Source organism: Phocoena phocoena, chromosome 2 (genome assembly GCF_963924675.1).
Source record: "Phocoena phocoena chromosome 2, mPhoPho1.1, whole genome shotgun sequence".
NCBI classification, from domain to species: Eukaryota; Metazoa; Chordata; class Mammalia; order Artiodactyla; family Phocoenidae; genus Phocoena; species Phocoena phocoena.
The window spans coordinates 78,465,909-78,488,240 of record NC_089220.1 but is presented as its reverse complement, the minus strand read 5'-3'; positions in this window follow the sequence as shown (position 1 = coordinate 78,488,240).

The window sequence follows — 22,332 nt, the reverse complement described above, 5'->3', positions numbered from 1 at the left end:
GTTTTCATAAGGAAAGGGATGGGAAGGTTTATACATATATATTACTTTGTCCCTTGCCTAATGATTAGATGTTTTTCTTCAGTTAATAGTCTGGAGCCACATGCTATCTGACACTCTGACTGCAACATTAAAAACATCTTTAGGTTTCATAGCCAGTTCAGCACTTTTTTGTACAGTCTGCATTCTCTTTAGATTACTAAACTGTCTATCATTTTCCACTGTGCCTGCCATTGAGTGGATTGATAACAATTTATTGTTGCTCAATAAATATTAAGCTTAACCATTAACTTCTTAATTCATTTACCACTGCACTGGTAGTGTCAGGATGCCCAGCTCCAGGGGATGCCATTCACATGAACACTATCTATGGGGGTTGGGCAGTCTTCACATCTGTTTGATCTGAGGCATTTATCTCCATTTTCCTTGTACACAATTCTATTTTAACTACTGCATTTTCCTTTCCAGTTGAACTTCACTTACAGTAGAATTTTAAGAAAACAAAAATTGCTGCCGATTATTTATGCTGGTCACTTCTCCAGCTAATTTGATTAAACAGAATTTCTAGAACAGTAGTAATGACTTTCTAAGATACTGTATCATCACTTGTCCTAATCTCTTACTGGTATTGATGTAACGTGGATCACTGGACAATGCAATCTCCATTGCGTAGTTGATATGGATGGTTTCTGGTCAACCGATATATACCAGATTTATTCAGAAATCATACCAGCTTTGAGATTCCTGCTCAACTATGCTGAGTATTCTCTTTTAACCATTAACTGAATTTTGAAAAGGAATTTGATGTATCTCTAACTTCTTTTTGATGGTTAGTCAGGTCATAAATGGTCTATTGTCTAGAATCCTGAATGGCATTTACCTTACTTGTTTTTGCTAATAAATATTTCAGGTTATTTTAACGTATAGCTGGGTTTTTTTGCATATTTGAAACAAATGGATAATAGACCAGTACTTAGACGGTTCCTCTGTACAACCTTACTTCATTTTACAAAGTTTTATTTTAAATCTTCTTTATACCATTAGATTCCTTTAACTTTGATATGTCTGCCAGGCGAGGGCTTTAAACAATAGCATTTTCCCTGCTTCAGATTTTTACCCATCAGAGGCCATGGGCTTTTTCTAAGAAAAAGAAATTCATGTGAATAGAGTGGTTTGAACACTCAATATTCGCTTATAAGAATGAGTTCTGTAGGGCTTTCCAGCTCTAGGATTCTGTTTGTATAATGGCAGAGTGGAAACAACACATGGTAGTTGTGCGAATGTTACCTGTATTACATCAAGGAGAAAAACATCAAATTCATCCTGAATCCAATTGAACAGTTCAAAGAATTTTGACAGAGGTGAAAACTTAGTCAATTACTTGAATTGAGAATTATAATTTTCAGTGTTTAGACATCATTGAAATATTTTGCTATGTGACACATTAGCGCTGAGGTGTCTGTGCAAAGGCACATGTAATCACCCCACTGTAACACCTCTGCGTGGGGTCTCTCACACAGTGACCTGTCCCCTGCAGAAACAGGAGGTCAGGAAACCAGTGATTCTTCCATGAGTACAGACAGAGGAAAACAGAGTTTTCTGTCAATGGGTCAGCCTCTTTCCAATTTTTGGAGGAGAATTCCTCTGCAGGTTATTTAGGAACAAATCAAGCACTTGGTCAATGCAAAATCAAATCTATCAGTTAGTTATTTTTTTTAAGTCAGTAAAGGAGTGGCTTTTTTCCTGCACCCAGGAAAATATGTCTGTTTTCTTATAATTTATATGCAGTTGCATGGAGTTGCCTAGAGCGTTTCATTAGCAACACATACAGTTATGTTTTAACACTACACGGCCAATAACCCACCTAATACAATCTTATTCTCTTTCTAAGCAAATCTGGGAATGAACAATAATAATAATAATTTCTAAAAAAAAACTATTGACATCAGGGTGATGATTAGCTCATAGCCATAGCCTCTTCCATACCTCTCAGTAAATGCCAAATCTCACCTCAGTAGCCTTTTCTTTTCAAATGTTTCTCTAATGTTGTATTGACTTATATTAAATCTCTTATCTAATAATAACAAAAGCTAACTCTTTTTGAGCAATCAATATATATTGTCCCAGACACATAAGTATATTATCTCATTTAATCCTCACTACAACTCTATGAGGCGGGTCCATTTTGAACATGAGTAAATTTACATAGAGGCACAAAGTAGCTGAGTGACAGCTTGAGGTTGCATAACCAATAAGTACAGAGAGTGTATTAAAAGTCAGATTGTCTGAGGGATGACTGATACTCAGCAAGGGAAAAAAATGCTAGTCTTATAAAACAGTGAGAACATTAAACAGTTTTCCTTCTGCCATGTGAGGATCATAATGGAATTTTTCCTAAAAGATTATTTTAGAAAGCAGGAGATGCACTATAAAATTATACATGCTAAATTTGGGAGAAAAAATTCCCCCAGGCAGTGACCTTTTATTACTAAGATTGGATTTGGAAGCCAATTTTTATAGCTCAGTTAAAAACTGCTAAACCCAGGCAACTTATATAATAGAAATGCTGACATGACCTTAATTCCAGAGGTGCAAAGGGTATAACTGAATTTAAGAACAATGTATCTCCTCCATTAAGTCATTAAATAGATCGTAATAATCTGACACATTTGGTAAGTACTACATGAAAGTGGTTAACGATGGTATGCAAATAAAATGAGCCTGCGCTATTAGCTACTGTATTTTGCTTGTGTTTGCCAAATATTACATTAAATTGCAATACATTTAGAAAATATTATGGCAATATATTTTAAATGTTCCTGAACATGATGCCAACACAGAGAGAGGAAATGTTAGAATATACAGGATATTGCCAAGTGCCTATGTGTAATTTAGATAAGTTATATTTACTGTTCGTAGAATTAAACTTAATCAGAAATACATTCTTTTGACCCAAACTTCCGGAGTTGCCCCAGTGGTGTAGTGCACCTGGTTCAAGAGCGTATATATAACAATGGCAACTAAATGCCAAAATCAGAACATTCCTCCACACAGATGTACATCTGGCATTGTTGAGGAAAAAATCCAGATGTTTGGCATCATGCAACTAAATGCATAAATCCAAGTGAAATCATGAGTTAAACACACATTCAGGGAATTTAATCAATATAGACAACTAGTTGGGCTCATTCTAAATCAAACAAAACAAAGCCAAAACCCCTCTCTTCTTTCTTAAAGGCAGGGCTAGAGACCTAGATTTTCAATTTATATTGTCGAAAATCTTCATTTAATCTGTTTCTAGGACCAATAATGAAGTGTACTAATAATTTCAGCACAGCAGAGAATCCAGTAGTGCAAAACATAATTCCAACAATAATTTTAACCAGATCTTCTGTTTCTTTTATTTCCTTACATAAATCTAAATAACAAATAAGAGTTAGTAAATAAAAATATATCTAATAGATTTTCTAGGTAACAATTGCTCACAATAACTGCAAATATTTTCAAATGTTTTATTTTAGGTTTATATATGGACAGCAAGTCAGGGATATGAATATGTATGTTTATGTAAGAGATACAGTGGTTGAGAATCTGCCTGCCAATGCAGGGGACACGGGTTCGAGCCCTGGTCTGGGAATATCCCACATGCCACAGAGCAACTGGGCCCGCAAGCCACAACTACTGAGCCTGCGCGTCTGGAGCCTGTGCTCCGCAACAAGAGAGGCCGCGACAGTGAGAGGCCCACGTACCACGATGAAGAGTGGCCCCCGCTCGCCGCAACTAGAGAAAGCCCTCGCACAGAAACAAAGACCCAACACAGCCAAAAATAAATAAATAAATTTATAAAAACAAAAGAGAGATATAATAGCGATGTAAAACTTGAAAATGTCAGAAATCACCGCCATAGTGAAATAGATAAAAAAAAAATCAAGGGTTTAAATTGCATATAATTGACTCAGTGTGATAGATGATTGCAAAAATGGCTTATACAGCTCCTCCCATCACAATGTGACATTTATTTGTCCCACACTCCTACCCCTTGAATTAAGCTGTCTTGCAACTTGTTTTGGCCTCTAGAATGTGGTGAATGTGATGAGGTGCCATATTTAGCTGAGCTCTTAAGAGGTGTTATGCACACTCACCCCCTGTCTTGCTCTTCTTCCTCTTCTCCACAACTCTGGCCTGGCCTGCTGAATAATGAGAGACTATGTGAAGGAGAGCCAAATTGTCCCAGCTGGGGCCCTCCTAGACCAGCCAGCCAGCCTCCAGATGACCCACCAGCTGATCACAGATGCACAAGCAAGCCCAAGAAGAGCTGAACCTGGCACAGACCAGCAGAACCCACCCAGATGATTTGTAAGCTTATGAGAAACAATAAGTGGTTGTTTTAAGTCAATAAGTTTTGAGGTAGTTTCTTATGCAGCAATAGATAACTGATACAATCAGCATCAGACAATATTTTTATAGCCAAATACTGCAAATACCATGGTTTTCTCCAAATATTAATGATCCTTGAACTTATATACATTTAACATTTTTTAATGCACTGTCACAGACTTGGCTTGTGTGATTGGAAAGACAAATATGATTATCCTCATTCTAAAGATGAGAAAACTGAGACACAGAAAAATTAAATCATGCAGCCAGCTGTTGAGGAAAGGAGTGAGGGTAAGATAAAGAGTAGAAGACAGTCGTTTTCTCTCTAAATCCGTATCAATTTCCAATAATCCTTATGATCTTAACTGGCTTCATTATGATTTTGACTTAAGGATTAAAAAGTATCAGCGGTCTGGTACCCCAGCTAATGTGGCAAGTTCTATCTTCACCATTAGGAAGACTAGGGTATCACAGACTCCAATAAATCCACTAAAACAACAAATGAAGAACAAAAAACAAAAACCTACACATAATTTAATGTTAACTGTTGTTGTTTTTGTTTTTGAATGTCTTAGAATTCCGTGGTGTTTACCTTTCCTTCAGAAGAAAAAGGAGCAGGAGGAAAATTCACCTCTCTTACTTTGGTGTCAATCTTGGGATTATTTAATAAACCAATTAAATTAAAGATTCAGAATGTACCAACCTTTATACTGAGATAACCACTGAGCAATCAATGATAATTAAAAAAATCAATTGGGGCTTCCCTGGTGGCACAGTGGTTGAGAGTCCACCTGCCGATGCAGGGGACACGGGTTCGTGCCCCGGTCTGGGAAGATCCCACATGCCGTGGAGCGGCTGGGCCCATGAGCCGTGGCCGCTGAGCCTGCGCGTCCGGAGCCTGTGCTCCGCAACGGGAGAGGCCACGACAGTGAGAGGCCCCCGTACCGCAAAAAAGGAAGAAAGAAAAAAAAAAAATCAATTGGTCTTCTGTAGTAATTAAATTTGTCCACTTAGATATAACTGATATTGTTCACAACTAATTATCCAAGTACAGGCTCTGAGGGACTTTTAGAGACTAAAGGATTGAGCCAAAGATTCTTCCTAATTTGAAATTGGACTGAACGCCATGTTTTCTCAAAAACTGATTAAGTCTTCCCTAGAAACACAGTACTGAACAAACTCAAATACAGTCAGGAAATCAGTATTTCATTAGGAGCAGTTTAGCATACTCTCCAGTACTCTCTGTGTAGCCATGGGCTAATCACTTAACCCCTGTGTTTTAGTGCCCTCATCCATAAAACCGAGATAATAACAGTATCTACCTCATGGAGTTGTTGTAAGCATTAAACTATGAGGAGTAAAGTGTTTAGAACAGTAAGCACTGCGTTAACATCATTATTAAGTTCTCTTGGAACTTTTTTTAAGAAAGAATCGTAAGATAGTCACCAAGCACAAGTTTATTCCATTGCTTTATTCTCACTTGCACCTAATTCCTGTAGGCATTTTACATTCAAGGATTACTACTGCCCTTTCCCATATTACAAGATTCAGTTGTTCTTCTTGGGATAAAAGATAGCTAAAATAGGAAAATGGGAAGTTCACATTTGCTGTGTGCCATACCTGATTACAAGTTATTAAGCCAATCCTCCCTTGCCTCTCATCAGCAATTTATTTCTCAGCACCAGCAGGAAGGAATAACAATAAAACACAGGATGATCTTATCACTGATGCTTAGCGTTTGTATATTCACTTAAAAAGGTGGCAGAGCAATTTACTGCAGCCGTCAGGTGGCCTAAATGACATGTTAGCAAGTTATATAGATTTGCTATTACCTATTTATTCTGATATTCAATGCAAAAATGTCAGGGAGATCCCTACTTAAGTACACTAAATTACCGACTCCTGGGGCTGGGAAGTACACTGAGAAGCTATTAGTTATTGAACCCATCCCTCAGATAAGAATCTATGGCCCGTATAGATGCAAACCTTTCCAAATTCTAGAGAAAGCTATTAAACTATCTTCTACATTATGATCCCCACTCTTCCAGGAAATTCTTTTCAAGATATTCTGACTTCAGCTTAGGTACACGTGCATTTGTTCTATCATTTGATGCAATGAAAACAGCTGGTGAGCCGTCTGATCCCCGCAGTATTTCCTTGAATTCTCTCCTTCATCCCAGCCCTGTATTTCCCAGTACCAGCAAGACAGTTTTATCTGAATGTCATCCACTTATCCTATAAACTGTCTTCTCACTTTAAAATATCCTGTGCACTCTGATTCTGAAAATGCAGGAATCATGACTTGAGCTTTGAAGTCCAGATATGCCTTCTCCAACCTTCTGAAATACCCATCAGTCATATAAGGGTTAAGGAAAAAGAACAGCCCCAAGGTCAGACCCTTCTCTATTGTAACTGCCAATAGTGATTTAAACTATCTGGCCAAGGATCAGAACTTGAGCCAGAAGTCCAGCAACAACAGATCATAATAGCACAGTTCATGGCACATTGTAGCTCCTAAGTAAATGTAGAACTGAAAACAAGTAGATGTATGAATGAAATATAATAAAAAGCTCTTGGATTTCTAAATATATTTCTTAATTAAGAAATTCTGGCATTAAACAACCTGACGTTTCATGTAAGGAAAAACCAGATTTTGATTTTTGATGATATTAAGAAGGCTTTATAAAGCATCAGTTTCAAAATGGCAGACTGAGCACATGTAATCTACCTCCATTTCTTTCCAATATCATTAAAATTCCTATTTATTAATACACATTGGGCTAGAAAACAAGAAAAAGATCCAGTATCAGACTACAAAGTTTCAAGAAATATTACAGGAAAAATTATATATATATATACTTTTTGTGTGTGTAATTATACACACACAATTATATATCTGGTGAAATCTGAGTAAGCTCTATGGATTGTACTGATGTCAATTTTTTGGTTTTGATATTGAAGGGGATCAGAATATGCCATCTCAAAATATGTCATTTTGGCAAATTGATTATTTTGAAGTGAAGGCACTTGAGAAAAAACAGATGAATGAAGGGCACTCTGACTTCTCGCTTTCTGCTTAAAAGCAAGTTATAAATTTTCCCATGAGAAAGGTGCCGTCCCTATACAAGGAAGAGATGAGGAACTGACCTGCACAAACAAACCTACTAAGATAACACTTATCTTCCACTGGTTTCCCCCATCTATTTCCTAGTCACTTTCCCATAATTTACCACCCCTAGAAGCTTAATCCGCTTTTCTTTTGTCTTGTAACTTTTTCACAAGTTTATCATTATTTGTTAAAATGATATATAAATTCTCAGGTACATCCCTTTCTTTGAGTTTTCATTTTTTTCTTTTCATTGAATCTATTAAACAAGAACAGCCTGCTGTGAAAAAAAGGGTAATAAGAGAATAATAACATAGAGTGCTAGGAAATCAGAAATGTGATATTTGAAATTTAAAACTTCAAAAAGTTCTAAAAATAACATAAAATAAAAATGAATTGGACATTAATGAAAAGACACTATGAAGAATAAACTGGACAGTATTAAAGATCAAACAAATAATAAGGAAGGTAAATGCAAGGAAATTTTCTATTACATAAAATTGAAAACCAAAGAAACAGAAAATATGAAACAAAATTGAGAGACAGTCGACATACGCAGAAATGATCCAGGAATTTCAACAACTTTTGGCCCAGAGACAGTGGGGTGGGGAACGGTGGGGGACAGAGAAGGAAAAAAAAGAGAAAATTTTTCTGAGCTCAAGAAAAATACGAGTCTTCAGGATAAAGATACCTACTGAGATAACTGGATACACATGAGGAAGAAATAACATGGATCCACTTCTCACACAAAGGCAAAATCCAAACAGATCAGAGGTTTAAGTGTAAAAAGTGAAACCATACAAGTACTAGATGAAACTATGGATAAATTCCTCTATAACCTAGGAGTGAGGGAAATTTTTCTTAACTATGACCCCAAACCTAAAAGTATTAAAAGAAAAGATTGATAAATTTGGTTACATACAAATTTTAAATAAATTTGTTTGTTTGCAGGGCAGGGGGATTGCTTTGTTTTGTTTTGTTATGGCCAAAAAATGTACTACAAAGGTCAGAGGATGTATTGAAAAAAAAAATCTGCAACTTATATCATAGACAAATGGTAAAAATTCCACAAATTATATTACACAGGGTTAAAATTTCTAGTATATAAAGAGCTTCTAAAATTACTTTTGAGAAGATATAGACCAATGATCATGTTAAAAGAAAAAAGGACTAGAGACATGAGCACACATTTTACAGGAAATAAAATGCAAATTGCTTTTAAACATATGAAAGGATGGTCAAAAACACTTATTATAAAACAAATGCAAATTAAAACTACAGTGAGATACCATTTCTCACCTTTGCTTTTGGCAAAAATCCAAATGAAAATCCAAGTGTTTGACAACGCATTTTGGAGAAGTTATGGGAAAACAAGTACTCATATATACTGTTGGCAGGAATACAAAATGGCACTACCCTCTACAGGGAGAGATATGACAATATCTAGCAAAAATATATATTCATTTACCCTTTGACCCAGCAATCTCATTTCTATGAATTTATCCCAGATATGCACTCTCAGATATACAAAAAAAAAAGTAATGTATGCACAAGGCTATTCATTGCACCATTATTTGTAATAGCAAAAGATTGGAAACAACTCAAATGTCCACCAATGAATGGACTGATTAAATAAAGCAAACATCTATACAACAGAGTACTATGCAGCAGCAAAAAGGAGGGAAGACTATCTCTGGACTTCCCTCGTGGTGCAGTGGTTAAGAATCTGCCTACCAATGCAGGGGACATTGGTTCGATCCCTGGTCCAGGAAGAACCCACATGCCGCGGAGCAACTAAGCCTGTGCACCACAACTACTGAGCTCGTGTGCCACAACTACTGAAGCCTGCCACCTAGAGCCCGTACTCCACAACAAGAGAAGCCAGTGCAATGAGAAGCCCGCGCACTGTAATGAAGAGTAGCCCCCTCTCGCCACAACTAGAGAAAGCCCATGCACAGCAACGAAGACCCAACGCAGCCAAAAAAAATTTTTTTAATTAAAAAAGAAAAGACTGGGACTTCCCTGGTGGCGTAGTGGTTAAGAATCCGCCTGCCAATGCAGAGGACGTGGGTTCGATCCCTGGTCCAGGAAGATCCCACATGCCGTAGAGCAACTAAGCCCATGCACCACAACTACTGAGCCCACGGGCCACAACTACTGAAGTCCTCATGCCTAGAGTCCATACTCTGCAATGAGAAGCCCGTGCACCACAACAAAGAATAGCCCCCACTCACCGCAACTAGAGAAAGCCCGCGTGCAGCGACGAAGACCCAATGCTGCCAAAAATAAATACATAAATAATTTTTTTAAAAAGACTATCTCTATGTATTGTTACAGAAAGATCTCCAAACTATAATATTATGTGAAAGAAAGCAAAGTAAAACAAAAACCAAAAAAACCCTTTAGTAAAGAAGGGGGATACAAATATATTTTTGTAATTGCTTAAATTAACTAAAAACAAAAAAAGGAAGTATAAACCATAAAGAAATGCTTATTTTGGGGGGGAAGCAGGAAAAAAAATGATAAAAGAACAGGCACAGAAGCTAAACTTCTCTGAATATACCTTATTCAATAGATTTGACTTTGGAACCATGGAAAAGTTTTGCATAGTAATAAAAGTCATATCAAAAATATTAAAGGTATTTCTAACACTCAAAAGCAAAATGATACAAATGAACCTAACTGTATATCAAATTGGTGACTTAATGCAGAGAAAATATATTTTAAATGACTTTAAAACACAATCATTTGACTGTGTATCCCTGGTGAGATCTGACTTATGGTGAAGGGAAAAACCTTCAAAAGTCCTAAACTTTTCTTACTAATCATATTGTTAGTACTATAATTCAGGAACCATTATACAGAGAGAAGGACAAAGTAAGTAAGCATATTAAAGTCTGAAGAACAAGGATTTCTGAAGAAGAGAAAAGAGATACTAACTAAAATCAAAGAAACCAGAATCAGAAACCAGACCAAATTAAGTCCCTTTGTTGTAATTTGTTGATAGGTTTCTCCTTCCTTTTTTTCCCCTTGTAAGCTATTTATTGAAGAAACTTGGTTGTCCGGTTGAATCTCCTACATTCTTGGATTTTTGTTGTATCCCCATAGTATCATTTAACATGACCCTCTGTCTCTGTATTTCCTGTAAACTGATAGTCGGATCTAGAGATTGTCTAATTTAGGTTAAATTTTTTTGCAAGAATACCTCTTAGATGGTGGTGTGTACTTCTTTCAGGAGGCACATAATACCCAGTTGTCTTTCTTTTTGTGATATCACCTCATCAGCTACTTTGTTACCCTAAAGTGTATTTCTTATGGGAAAGTATCTTAGGCCAGTTTCCTGGGAAACAGTCTCTGAGATGAAGATTGCATGTCAGAGGCTTAAAAAGCAGAGCACTAGGGAACAACCCCATTGAGGGAAGCAGGGACTGGGTGAGGGAGGAGTTGAACTGTGTGTGATGGAGTTGAAAAGGAGGATTCACTCAATCCCACAAGGAGCTTTGAAGCTGGGGTAGCCCTTCGAAGTGGAGGCCGTGCCTTTGTACCCCCTCCCACTCTTGCATCGACTAAATCATTTTCTGTGGGCTGCCCCTAGGTTGAGGATGTAACCTTCGGTAAGATAGCTCCCTTTACCCAAAGACAATTCCTGGGGATGCTCCTGGCAGTTGAATGAGTGTCTCAGTCCTGAAGAGGGGGATCTGGGTGGTGCACTGAAGTATCCAACACAAAATGGCAGGTTAAATGCTTGCTTCTTTCTGTTTATTTACCAGATTTTAGATTTATGAGCTGGCTCCTTAGCATTCTCCAAAAGTTACCAGTGAGATTTTTTTAACATCATAAACTCATGGATTTTAACATATTTGATGTGTCTGCAGTCCACTGCAGTAATTATTTCTGTTGATTTCCATCTTTAGCCAGGGGAAATTTCTTCAACTTAGCTCATGAACCCTTTGACATGACACCCAATCAGTTTATAGGAAATACAGAGACAGAGGGTCATGTTAAATGATACTATGGGGATACAACAAAAAACCCAGAGTGTAGGAGATTCAATCGGACAACCAAGTTTCTTCAATAAATAGCTTACAAGGGGGGAAAAAAGGAAGGAGAAACCTATCAACAAATTACAACAAAGGGAATTAATTTGGTCTGGTTTCTGATTCAAAAAAAAACTATAAAATAATTAGGAAACTATATAATCAGGCAACTTTGAACTCTCATTAGATATTCGATAATATTAAAGAAATGCTGGTGGTTTTAGGTGTGATTATGATATTGTGGTACTGTGAATATTTTTTAAAAGATCTTTATCTTTTTAGAGATATATACTGAAATATAGTAACATTCCTTCTACTTTTATATACATTTGAAATTTTCAATACAAAATAAAATAATACAGAAAAACAATCCCACTGAGTGCTGAACAGAATGAGCGAAATGCAGTGCCCAACATTTTCCACTGTGTAAAGTGGTGATTTCTTTTACTTGCCTTCAAATAATACATAGTAATATATGGTATTGAACTATAATAAAAGGAGCATAATGATAAAAATCCTTATTGATTTAAGGTTGAAACACAGATCTCAAGAAATACACGAAATAATTAAAAAGGTAAATTAACCCTAATCTCCTATAGAAAAAGATGAGTGAAAAACAATGGCTCTTTTGAAGGGAAACGTGATTTTAAAGACACTAAATGAGCTACAGAATGAATATTTCTATAGAACGTTTTATTTTTTCACTATGGAATAATCAGAACAGAACTAAGGGAAAAGGAGAGGCCTTCCATTAAAGGATGCCTGATAAGATACAGGTTACCCAATTAAATTTGGACTTCAGAGAAACAATAATTTTTTAGTGTAAGTATGTCTTAAATATTTTTCTTTGCAAAATCTGGCAACTCTACTTCTAATTCCTTACCCTGTTTTTTTCTTTTCTAGCCTTATTGAGATATAATTGACATATAATATTGTGTAAGTTTCAGGTGTACAACATGATGATTTGGTCTATATATATATATATATATATATATATATATATAGTGAAATGCTTTCACTTATTTCTATAGTTGATTTTCTTCTTTCTTACCACCATTTGACTGCCTGTCCTAAGATGCTATCCATATGGTACTTCATTAAAGCAACTATTATTTAAAACCTCTCATATTGAGAGGTCAAGAGCTATTTCTAGCGCTATCACCTTGAAGATGGCAGTTCTGGTATAGGTATTTAAGTTTGAAATATCAGCAGAAAAATTATCCCCTAGAGAATGAGGGATCTGGAAAGTGTTTTTGACAGGTCCGCCCCATTCTTACGCCAGCAAATGCTGCCACTTACTTGGTTCTCTCTCCTCCTCCCCTTTCCTTTGTAATAACACACAAACTCTATTAGTCAACCAGATAATGGTGGTGGTGAGTGGGGGTTGATGAGGGCTCCACTGTACTGACTGTGCTGACTCAACCAGACGTGGTTTGAGGTGGGAAAAATGGGAACCAGAGAGAAGTCCCTTAGTCCCAAGCACCTTAGTCTTTTAAAGATGATCCCATCTCTTCAATGTCTCTACTACAACTCATAATATTTTCAAAGAACTTCCCTACACTTTCCTTTGTTACTCAGAAAAGGTCTGAAAGATAAAGAGATTAAGCAACTGGCCAAAAGTCACACACCTGGGTGAACCTTGTAGTCCTGATTTTCATTCTGGGATTCTTCGTAGCATAATTTGGAGTATGGCTGGGTTTGGGTAAGGTTAGGGATTCTCTCCAGTGGAATTCCTGTGACTTGATCGCAGTTCAGACCCGGCCTTGGATCCTTCTAAGTGAGGGGCTCACTCTGCACATAGCCTCAGACGCTCAGTTCATTCAGTCCTCAACACATACCTAATGAACATTGGACTAGCTATGAGGAAACAGTGGTGGACAATACAAAAAAGGTTCCTGCCTTCACTGAACTCAGTTTAGGAGCCAATAGGCAATTAGATATGAAATAACAATGAAATGTGGTGACTATGACAGAGAGTTGTCAGAACTATACTAAGAGTCTCTAACCCCTACGCTGGGGAAGCCTCCCTGAGAAAGGGATGCTTAAGCTGACACCCACAAGACTAATAAGAATAATATAAGTGAAGGGAAAGAGGATGAGAGAGAACAGAAGAGTATCCCAAACAACAGTATTCCAAAGACCTGGAGGAGAAAGGAGGTAACATGGGGGTGGAGTGAGAAACAGGGCAGGACTAAAACATGGGGATGCATGAGCCAGGTCAATGATTTTGTGCTTTTTCAAGCCAATACATTTAATATACTTGTTAAACACTTACTCAAGGGAGAAGTTGATTAGCCTGGAGAAGAAGTAGTGAGGAGAACACAGGTGGCACCTCAGCCACTGCACTCTGGTCCTAAACACGGACACACTTTGGCCCCAAACCTGCAAAGCCTCTCAGCCAAATACAAGCTCTGCACCTAGCAGGACCTGCCCTCCCTAGAAGCTGTTTAGTGACCATCTATTGTTGCTGAAACAAACTCCTTGGGGGGCCGGTCCCCTCTTCCCACTCACTACCCGAAGAGGTTTTTTCTTGTTTTCTTTTTTCGTTTTTGGTTTCTTCTTGTCAATTTTAACACAGTTCAGGTCTCAGTGAAGAGTTCTACTAAAAATAATTTCCTCTATCTTGGTACACTTACATGTTTTGTTTTAGCACTCTTCCCAGTTGGCTGGTTTTCCCCAATTCTGACTTTGTGAGAGAGACAGATGAAACTGAAGAATTGACAGGGGTCAGGAGTGGAGGGTTTTGTGCTGGGTGTGCAGTTCACATGTAATACTTCCTCCAGCATCGCTCACTCATTGGGTGGAGTCTTCAGGTCCACGCACAAGAACACATCCTGTCTCATGGCTGACATGGGAGCAGCAATGTGGAATGAAGCAGTGGTCCTCGAACCTCCCCGACCAGCAAATCAACGAGGCTTTTTAAAGCACAGATTCCTTGGTCCCATTCCCGACCTACTAAATCATCAGAATTTCTAGGGATAGGACTTAGGAATCTGTATTTTCAAAATTCTCCTTGAGTGAATCTGGTGTTAAACAATTCTGGAACTCGCTGAACTTTATTGTAAAAAGCACAAATTTCAGAGCCAGTAAAACCTGATGTCAAACTCCAGGTCTAGCATTTATTAGCTGTGCGATCTTAGACAAGATTTTTTGCCTCTCTGAGCTTCAGTTCTCCAGTTTAAAAAAAAAAAAAAAGAAGGAGAAGAAGGAGAAGAAAAAAGAAATAACATGACTTAGCTCATATTTTTAGAGGATTGAATGAGATCATGACTAGCAAGTACTTGACAGAGCAATCCATAAGTGGTAGTAGTCACCTACCTTATCTTATCTTACCAAGATGCCAAGCTAATTCTGGTCCTAGTCCCACTTGCACCCCTACTTGCTGCCTTCTTGTATTTCCCAAGAACCTATTTTAACCCTCTTCCAACTTACCAGCAGCTTCCATGGGGAATGACATGAGATAATGGTTGCTGCCTACTGAGAAGAGGGGCTGAAATTGAAGCCACAGAAAAAAAAGAGTCTGTATACACACTTCCCACCTCGGGCACAAAGACTTTCCCAAAGAGCTAGCTATCCCTCCTGATGACTGGATAAAGTTGCTATATAACGGCCAAGGTCTATCTGACTTTTTCTTGGACACAAGGGTCTGCAAACAAAACTAGCCCTAAAGGGGTAGTGGCTATATACTGTGCCCCTCTAATGACTGAGATAATTACTTCCAGGCACCTCCATTCATTATTAAGAAAAAAAGCTATACATGGAGACATACATCAAAATTTTCCTTTAACATAAATACTTGGATTGTTTAGCACATGTCTGTCAGAATTCAATTTTTAAACTCCTATTATTTCATTTTCCTCACAACATCCTTATGAATTAGGCTAAAGCAACATCTGTTAAAACAACATTAAAAACAACATCTTTTCCTAATGGTAAAATTAGTATATGGTCATAAGACACAATTTGGAAAGTAGTGAAAATACTATATAAAGAAGAAAATTAAAATACATCTCTAATTACCACCCAGATACAATAAAATTAACATTTTGATGTGTTTGTTTCAAGTATTTTATAATCATCTATTTTTTAAAATTGGCATAATATATAGTTTCTGAATCATGTTTTACGCAACGTTATATTATGAATTTTTAGTATGTTGCTAAAAATTTTCAAAACTGACATTTTTAATGCTGACAATATTGTAGCATTTAAAAATTCCATAATTTATTTCCCTGTTGTTGACATTTGGGTCCTCCCCTCCTTTTTTTTTTTGTGGTCATAAATATTAAGAGCTAACTTTCTTATTTGCTGTTTACCTTTGGGAAAACCAACTTACAGAGGTTAAACGGCTTGCTGCAAGGTTAGGTCTGGAATACAAATTCTGTACTCCAGTCTAATTCTTTTTTTATAGGCCACAAATATTAATTTATTTTAACACTATCAATCAGTGCTTAGACCGTACTTGCTACTTCAATACACTTTATTTCCTGGCCTTCATTTTTTTTTTTCCTTAATGACATATTCCTTTAATGAATGTTAGAGAAGGAAAGACCCATGCAAGAAAGACAATTTCCACCTCCTGTCTGTCTCCCTGAAAGCAGGAAATAAATCTCTCCTGTGAAAGGTACACCATCTGGGGGCCGAGGCCTAAGGGTGGAAGGCTGCAGGCATGCTGACTCCTGCGAATCAATTCATCCTGGGAACCTTCCGTTGGGACTACTGAGGTGTCAGCTTTGTCACGACCATAGCCAACTCCACTCTCTGCCTGTTTCAGAGAATGACCCATATATATGTCTTCTTTACCCAACTGATGGACACTTTGGTGGCTTCCATATATTGGCTATTGTCAATAAAGCTGCTGTGAACTTAGGGGTGCATGTATCTTTCTGAATTCGTGTTTTCGCTTCCTTCAGAAAGATACTCCAAAGTGTAATTACAGTGTCATATGGTGGTTCTATTTTTAATTTCTCGAGGAGCCTCTGAACTGTTTTCCATAGTCATAGTGGCTGTACCAAGGAACATTTCCAACAAAATGCATGAGGGTTCCCTTTTCTCCACATCCTCACCAATTCTTGTTATTTGGTGTCTTTTGGATGACAGCCATTCTTTCAGGTGTGAGGTGATCATCTCATTGTGGTTTGGATGTGCATTTCCCTAATAATAAGTGATGCTGACCATCTTTTTATGTGTCTGTTGGCCATCTGTGTATCTTCCTTGGGGAAATGTTTGGTCTTCTGCCAAGTTTTTACTTGGGTTTTTGTCTTTTGGAGGTTGAGTTGCATGAGTTCTTGGTTCATTTTGGATATGAACCCCTTTTCAGATATATTATTTGCAAATATCTTCTCATGTTCAGTAGGCTGCCTTTTTGTTTTGTGGATGGTTTCCTTTGCCGTTGAAAAGCCTTTCAGTTGATGGAGTCCCACTGGCTTATTTTGCTTTCATTTCCCTTGCTTGAAGAGACAGATCCAAAAAAAATATCGCTAAGACTGACGTCAAAGAGCACACTGATGATGTTTTCTTCTAGGGTTCAGGCCATGTGTTGAAGTATTTGATTCGTTTTGAGGTTACCTTTGCAGAAAAAAGGATCCCAGTTTGATTCTTGTGCGTGTAGCTATCCAGTTTTCCCAACACCGTTTATTGAAGAGGCTATCTTTTCCCCATTGTATATTCTCACCTCCTTCGTCACAGAGGAATTGACCATATAAGCATGGCTTTATTTCTGGGCTCTCAGTTCTGTTCCATGGATCTGTGCATATTTCTTTTGTGCCAATACCATGTTGTTTTGATGATTCTAGGTTTGTAGTATAGTTTGAAATCAGGGAGCATGATATATCCAGGTTTGTGCTTCTTTCTTAAGATTGTATTGACTCTTCAGGTTCTTTTGTGTTTCCCCACACATTTTAGAATTCTTTGTTCTAGTTCTCCAAATAACCCCATAGGTATTTTGATAGGAATGGCATCGAAACTCTAGATTTCCCTGGGGTGTGGAATAATTTTAACAATACGAATTGTTCAACTCCATGAGCATGGCATATCTTCCCATTTGTTTGTGTTGTCTTCAATTTCTTTCATCAGCATCTTAGTTTTTGGAGTACAGGTCTTTTGCCTCCTTAGGTAGGTTTATTCCTAGGTATTTTATTCTTTTTGATGTGATGGTAAATGCGATTGTTTCTTTCATTTCTTTTCCTGATCTTTCGTTGGTAGTGTATAGAAATGCAACAAATTTCTGTGTATTAATTTTGTATTCTGCAAATTTACCAAATTCATTGATGAGCTCTAGTAGTTTTGTGGTAGCATCTGTAGAATTTTCTATGTATAGTATCATGTCATGTGCAAACAGCGACAGTGTTACTTCTTTTCCAGTTTGGATTCTTTTTATTTCTTTTTCTTCTCTGCTTGTCACGTCTAGGACTTCCAAAACCATGTTGAATAAAAGTGGTGCGAGTGGACATCCTTGTCTTGTTCCTGATCTTAGAGGAAATGCTTTCAGCTTTTCACCATTGAGTATGATGCAGAGAGTTACTCAGAAATGTGCACAGTTTTTCCTAGGTCCCTACTAGCAGTGGAAAAACAGCCAGGTCATGTAGTTCCTCACAGACCAAGAGGAGGATTTTCATGGCTTTCACCGTGAATGTGAGGGATAATCACTGGAGTTGAGAAGCTGCCATTTCCTCCTCACCTTCCTCCTGCTCTGGGTTGTTTTTTTAAATTATTTTAATAAATTTATTTTATTTATTTATTTATTTATCTTTTGGGCTGCATTGGGTCTTCGTTGTTGCACACGGGCTTTCTCTAGTTGCAGAGAGAGGGGGCTACTCTTCATTGTGGTGTGCGGGCTTCTCATTGTGGTGGCTTCTCTTTGTTGTGGAGCATGGGCTCTAGGAGCATGGGCTTCAGTAGTTATGGCTCGTGGGCTCTAGAGCGCAGGCCCAGTAGTTGTGGTCCACGGGCTTAGTTGCTCTGCAGCATGTGGGACCTTCCCAGACCAGGGCTCGAACCTGCATCCCCTGCATTGGCAGGCGGATTCTTAACCACTGTGCCACCAGGGAAGTCCCTCTGGGTTGTTTTCTCATCAATATTATGTGGAGGAATTACATCAGCATCTTGAGAATATACTTCAAAGGTTCCAGGACATCTCCCTCTTCCTGACCTTCATTTTTAAAACAAACATTACTGACAGTGTAGGAGGGTATGAATGAAGTTGAAATAGAGTCCCAAAGTGGCGGCAAACAGGAGTGAGGGACTAATTCAGACACCCTATAGCTCCCTTCCTCGTTTCTACCTTTTCTCATTGTACCAGGTTCCCCAGTTGAACCATCTAATGATGATATCACTTCCTGGTTTTGACTCATAAAAAGAGATAGAGCTTCTCTGATGCTCAACATCCCCACCAAGACATTGGCCCCTGTATTTTAGTGCTTCCCCTCTCTTTCTTTACCTGATTTTCTCTCTCTCTCTCCCTTCCTCCCTGTCTCTCTCTCTCCCTTCCTCCCTGTCTCTCTCTCTCTCTTCCTCCCTGTCTCTCTCTCTCTCTCTCTCTCTCTCTCTCCCTCTTTTTCTCTCTCTCTCTCTCTCTCTCTCTCTCTCTCTCTCACACACACACACACACACACACACACACAGAGGCTGACTGATCTTTGATTTTTCAGTAGAAACCATTGGTATTTGCCATTCTGCTTTGTCACACTGTTGAAAAGACTTACAGTATAAGAGCTACCCTGTGGCCATCTTTCTTCCATCTTGGCTTACAGTTTTACATCAAAGGGATTCAGCACAGGGTTGTGGAAGAAACCCAGTCCTGAGAACCTGGCAGCCCAAGTTCCAAGTTTCTGGCTGAGCTCTATTACTAACTTGCAGTCTGACCCTGAGCAAGTTGTCTGTCTTTGTAGTCTCATTCCATCTTTATTAGCTGATCTTGAATATTCCTTTCAGTCCTGACATGACAAACTTTTGAACAGTCTTGTTCTTTTAGATGCTTTTTTCAATCTCTTGAACCTCCCGTTTTAAAAATGACTCCTTTCTGGTCATCAGACATCTTTGATTCCATACTCTGTATAGGTCCAACCCAAGACAATGTCTATAGGAGGGCTCCATCCCAGAGTTTTTTTGTTGGCAGTACTGCTCTTGATCCAATTAACCAGAACTTCTTTCCTGGGTCCCATGCTTTAGAAGGCCCTCTTCTGGCCCTCCTCCTCCCCTGCACACGAACAATGGTGGGTCTGTGAGTCCAAGGGTGTTTGACCACCTGTAACCTTCTTATCCTCTTCTAAACCAAGCTCTCCCTAACCAGGATGTCCAGAATTCCCTGCTCATGAAGCTCTGAGCCTACTTCCAGGGCCTGCTTGGGCTTTTGCTCCTCTCTGTACAATTAGGGGCAGACCATACTGCCCAAAGTGTAGTTAAGAGGTAGTTGTTTGTATAGTTTGTGTTTGGAGTTATGGACAGAACTTGAATATGTAGGGTATAGTCTGCACACTTATACACAAGTTTCTTTGAGGTCAGTATGAACAGAAGGGTAGGTGGCCCACTTAGGGTGGATTTGAGAAAATAACCATTTGTGCATTCACCTCAGGCTCACAAATATTAGAGATGGGCCTGTTTGTGGGATACACTATCCTGCAAAGAGAGGCATAGAGAGGTCGAGAAGGGTGACTCTTCAAAGATTCTGTGAGTTATTTGTGGCTACACAGACAGACTCACTAACCGGTATGAGTGGGCAACAGAAAGAAAATGGGGAAGCTACAGACTTTTCACCTTTGGCTCTTGCTAGATGCAAGTTATCGACACAAAGGTAATTTATAATTTCTTACTGGTCTTCATTTTGCCAAACTAGAGTTATGATCCTGTAGGCACAAAGTGTGATATTATATTAATAGTAATGACAATAGGTTATTGAACCTAATCTGATTCCTATGTTGACATTATTTCTCTCTATTTGCATTGGTTCATTTTCCCTCAACTCCCTCCCTCACCAAAATAAAGGTCATTAGGTAAAGCAAAGCAATCTCTTTAGGCTGACCTAGCCAACCCTCAATTAACTTGTACATCTGAGACCAGAGTTGTAAGAAATGGTCTATTAATAAGCATGTTAATTCCAAACCTCTTTAACAATTTCTCACATTACAGTGTTTCTCAGAATTAGGAGTCAAGATTTTGTAAATTTGATTACTGTACATTATATCCATATGATATTTCAAAAGGACCAAGATGGAAAAGTATGTGGCCTTTAAAATGGTTTTAGTTGTAATTCTAGTCAAGCCAAAAAACTTAGCTTGGGAAAATTCTACCCGGATTACAAATTAGCTGGATGTCATTTACCTTCTTGGGGACTCAATTTCTTTAACTATAAAATGAGGGGAAAAAATTAAAAATAAAATAAAATAAAATGAGGGGGTTGGATTAAATGGTCTCTAAGTTTCCTTTAAAAAAATCTAAGGTTTTATGGTTGCCTATGATCTTATAAGCAATTATGCCTAGAGCTATTTAGCAGAGAAAACTGCAGAATGTGAAAACCTTTAGGACTTAGCTAAGAAATAAAAAGACCATTCATCAGGAAATGGGGTCAAGTTAGAAAGTAAAGGGTATAGTTGCCTGAGCAACTCTAATTTTAAAAGAAATTATTACAGAGTTAAACACAGGCCTATGCAAGCCAAGGAGAGGAAAAGAAACAAGAGCTCCATCTTTTCCTGTTGTTGTCCTGGAAGAGGAATCATATGATAACTGCTTAACTTTCTGGAACAAGGCGAAGTATAAAAGAAACAAACACACACGATACCCAATTACAAGGTGGCTACAGCTATATCTGCTACAGCTTCTTTCCTAGAGGTTTCTTTTCTTTCCTCGTGTTTTAATCAAGTCTGAAAGTTTGAATGCCAACTCTCCATAGGTACTTCAGTGGCTACCCACAGCAAGCTAATTTTCCCTCCCTCTTTCAGTATCAGAAATCCTCTCCAACGTCCTACAAGCACGATTCTATGCTGAAGTTGGTATTAAAAGTTGGCGTCAAGGCCCCAAATCCTATTAGTGATAGTACGAGGAAGTAAGACATTCAACTCTGTTGTGAAACTAAATCATAATACATCAGACAAGAATATAAAACTACTTGGTCAGAGTGCTTAGCCCAAGGCTACAGTCAACTACTCCAGAGAATACAGAGGCCCCCAGAAGGAGGGGCCCTTTCATTCTGTACCTTCCTGCTAAAGAGGAAGTAAAACACTACACAGTTTGCCTTGGAAGTCTAACTATATTAAGAGAAACAAATCTCATACCTGACTTCCTATGCTTTGAAATTGATCAAAATGCAGGATATTGCAGGGGCAGGATGAAAAGAAAAGAGTAACAAAGGACTTGTAAAATCTCAGATCTGGCTAACCAGCTCTTGATTAAATAAAAATTGTCTGTATTTCTAATAGTTATAATAATAAAATCTGAAAATGTGGGTTATAGGAAATCCCTGGAGGTCCAGTGGTTGGGACTCAGTGCTTTCACTGCTGGGGTCCAGGTTCAATCCCTAGTGGGGGAACAAAGATCCTGAAAGCAGCATGGTGTGGCCAAAAAAAAAAAACACAACAAAACAACAAAGAATGTGAAAATGTGGGTTATAAATATATACTGTCAATGAATTTTCTATCATTTTCTTATGTTCAGAAGGTTATGTTTCCTGACAATCCAATTTGTTTCTGTACTTATGTTTCTGAAATCTGACTCGATTTCTTCTATGATATGTTTTTGCAAATCTCCTCTTCTTGTTAGACTATTTTGTTGAACAAAAAGAATGTGCTAACAACTGTGAGGAAACAGACACCCAGTATCTGT